The 3,769-nt window shown below is 43.7% G+C and overlaps 1 non-coding gene across 1 annotated transcript; it reads left to right on the top strand.

Annotated features, from left to right (window-relative positions):
• The first annotated feature begins 3,369 nt into the window (after positions 1–3,369).
• Positions 3,370–3,566, top strand: LOC138829335 (U2 spliceosomal RNA). Its single transcript, XR_011372544.1, has one exon. It is a non-coding gene; the product is annotated as a U2 spliceosomal RNA (small nuclear RNA).
• The last annotated feature ends 203 nt before the right edge of the window (positions 3,567–3,769 follow it).

Here is a 3,769-nt window from a genome sequence, read left to right as displayed (position 1 = left end):
TTCTAAATGACAGAGTCCATTGCCCTTTAGACCTACTGTACCTGGGCTCACTCTTGGGTTCTGTGTGCCATTCTCTCCCCTAAGACTGCTGCAGCTTCCTTCCTTTCCTATAGCTCTACTACTTCACATTGGCCCCCATCTGGCCTCAGGAACCCTGTGGTGTCCGCACTGGGCTAGGGAAGAGGATCCTCAGAATCACTAAGGGGAAAAGGCAGAGAGAGGGGTAAAGGAGACTTCTCCTTTTTTTATATCTCATCTAAGTTTTTATTTACTAAGTTCCAGCACTGTACTGACCTTTTATAGCCATGCCCCACAAGAAGATTTTTGAGGCAGAAACTCCTATGATCCCCAATTTCAAGTGAGGAAAAGGTGATTCCTGGATCCTCCTTCAACCTAATTGGTGGGAAGAAGGATGAGTAGTAGCTCAGCGCTGAAACGAGATTGGCCAGGAGTTGATAATTACAAGTTACATAATGGGTATGTGGAGTTCATGGTACTAATATGTATAATTTGTCTATATTTGGACTTTTCCATTGCCTGCTCTCTCAATTTCTTTCTATGCTGAATTCCTGGAAAGATGCCTTTAAAAGTCTAAGCGGGAGGTAGAGGGGGAGTGATTTTTCAGAAAATTCAAAGGGGATTCAGAAGCCTGGACTAAACTTCTTGCTGGTGTGTTCTGGGTTCGTGGCAGGGAAGATCAACACAATATAGCAAGATAGTAACTCTCCTCACACAGAGCTGATTCTAAAGTGTGTGCCCTGGTTTTCTCTGCCAGCTTTGGAGGACATGCAGAGGCAGTCCATGAGAAGGTGCTTGGCAGCCAAAGTTTTCTAAAAACACCCAGGCAACAGCTGTCCTGAATTGTCACCTGACCTGCCAGGCCCTGAGTCAGCACTACCCTCCTCCAACAGCCAGATCCGACTTGCCCTTGGCTGGCTGAGCTAAACCAGTTGGACCAGCCCAGCCCTGCCCTGTCCCAGCATCCTTCTCAGGGGCAGCTTCTTCTACTTCTCTGACTCTCACCTGGGCTTCTCACCCCAGTTCTGGCCTCATTCACAGCAGTGACCTCAGGACTCAAACTTCAGCTCTGAAGGGAGCTAAAAGATCACAGCCTAGTCCTTAGAGACATAGACAGGCCTCTGGAATCTGTCCCTGAATGGAAAAAAATAAGCCAGACACATCAGTATCTCCTGCCACCTGCCAGTCTTCCATCTCGGCATGTCTCTGGGATTCACTTCAAGAGAAAAACAGAATTGAATGTAAAGTTGCTCCCTGTCCTACGTTCAGTTCTAAAAGAGATTAGAGCTGGGGTAATACAAAGAGACCACATGGAAAGCAGATTTTTTTTTTTTTTGGAGACAAAGACTCTCTGTACAGCCCAGGCTGGCTTCAAACTGCATAACCATTGTGCTTTCCCCATAGTTTAAGGTGACATGCACAGGCCACCACACCCAGCCATTAGTTGAGATGGAATTTTGCAAACTTTTGTGCCTGGGCTAGCCTTGAACCACAAACCCCACCTCTCAAGTAGCTAGGATTACAGGCTTGAGCCATCACACCCAGCTGGCCTCAAATTCTTGATCTTCTTGTCTTCTCTTCCTAAGATTTGGGATTACAGGTATGAACCACCACAGCTACAAATCAAATTTTTGCTCTGTGTTTCTAATAGATCCATTCATTACACCCTTACTAGGTCTACACATGACGCTACAGTTGAGCGCTGACATACATATTCTCCAGCTGTCACTGGGGATTGGCACTAGAGTTGGGGAACCCAGGAGGCATGGAGCCCATTTCTAGACCTTCTCCCTGACAACACCTCCTCTTTCAGACCATTCAGGCCAGCATGGTCTGAATCCTTGGCCTCTGTGACCTTGGGCTAGTAACCTCTGTTTTAGTCCTCCCCTAACTTGCAGGATTATTGTGAGGGCCACAGTAATATGAGTGCACAATAAGTGTTCAAGAAGTATCAGTATCCTTCACCTTGCCTTGGGATTGGCTCTTTCTCCAAGCCTTCAGGCTGAGACAAAGTACTACCCAACTCTCATATTTTGATCGAATAAGATGATTATACCTGTCTTCCTACTGCTTCCCTTATGGTCCAGTTGTTTTCTGGTCATCTGCTGGCCCACACCATACCACACCAATGTACTGACTTCATGATTCTACACACTTTTCATTTCTAACCATTCTAACTTATTACCTTCCTCTTTACTCCCAGACTCCTAAATATGTACTCCAATACCCCTCCTCCCATCACAATTTTCTGTCTATTCATTGTCTAAAAACCTATTTCCTGGAGTCTCCTGCTCATTGGCTGGTGCTTTACCACCTAAGCCATATCTCCAATCCGAAAAAGTTGCAAGGAAAAAAAGAACACCTTGTAGAATAAGAGACATAAATGACTTATCAACTATTGAAGTCTGTGGACCTTGTTGGATCCTGATTTAAACAAATAACCATTAAAAAACATGTTTTATATTTATTAGATAATTAGACATTTAAATGATAGACTTTGATGACATTGTTTAAAAAGGACTAAGGTGTTTTTTTTAATAGTCTAGTGTTTGGGTTTTGTTCTTTAAAACTAAAGTGTTGAGCCAGGCACCAGTGGCCCTATAATCCTAGCAACTCAAGAGGCTGAGATCTGAGAATTGTGGTTTGGAGCCAGTCTAGGCAGGAAAGTCTGTGAGACTCTTGTCACCACTAAACTAATAAAGCTACAAGTGGAGTTGTGGTAGAGTGCTAGCCTTTAGCAAAAATAACCTCAGGGAGAGTGCCCAGGCCCTGATTTCAAGTCCCAGGAACAACACAAAAATAAATAAATAAAAACAAATAAAATGTCCAGCTGGGTGCTGGTGGCTCACACCTGTAATGCTGCTACTCTGGAGATTGAGATCTGAGGATCATGGCTCAAACCCCACCTGGGCCAGAAAGCCTATAAGACTTCTCTTCAATTAAGCATGGCTCACCTGGTACAGCACTAGTGAGGGGAAAAAAGAAAAAACACACAGGGACTGCACCTGCACCCAGGCCCAGAATTCAAGTCCCAGGATTGTCACATAACAAAAAAATACCTGGGTGGGCACTGGTGGCTCACACCTATAATCCTATCTACTCAGGAGGCTGAGATATAAAGATCGTGAGTCAAAGTCAGCATGGGCAAGAAATTCTGTGAGACTGATCTCCTGTTGACTATCAAAAAGCCAGAAGTGGAGCTGTGACTCAAGTGCCACTCTTGGGATGGGATCTTTTCTTTCCCCCAGTAATGCTGGGGATCAAACTTTGGGACTCAAACATGCTAGGCAAGCACTCTACCACTGAATTATATCCTTACTCTCTCTGTATATTTAAAATTAAGAGTTTTGAAGAGCTTTTCAGCCTTTTGGCTAATATCAACTTTATTATCTGTTCTCATGAGTTTAATATCTGTTACATGCTCTAGCTGAGCACAATATTGAAGTGGATTTTGAAAGGCCCACTCCATGCATTTAACTTGCTGTTGTAGAAATGGCCCAGGAATGGTCCAGCCCATTAAAGGACTTAAAAATTATTCTTAAAACATTTGTTTTAAATGAATCAATCAATATTGATTCCAGTACTCCCCTTTTTTCCCAAAGTACTTTAACTTGTTTTGTTTTGTTTTTTCCCAGTCCTGGGGCTTGAACTCAGGACCTAGGTGCTATCCTTGACCTTTTGTGCTCAAGGCTAGCACTCTACCACTTAAGCCACAGCTTGACTTTCAGCTCTTTAATAATTAATTGGTGGT

Source organism: Dipodomys merriami, unplaced genomic scaffold, assembly GCF_024711535.1.
Source record: "Dipodomys merriami isolate MVZ:Mamm:240054 unplaced genomic scaffold, mDipMer1.0.p SCAF_17, whole genome shotgun sequence".
NCBI lineage: Eukaryota > Metazoa > Chordata > Mammalia > Rodentia > Heteromyidae > Dipodomys > Dipodomys merriami.
Note: the sequence above shows the minus strand (reverse complement) of the source record. Positions and strands in the feature narration are given on the sequence as shown.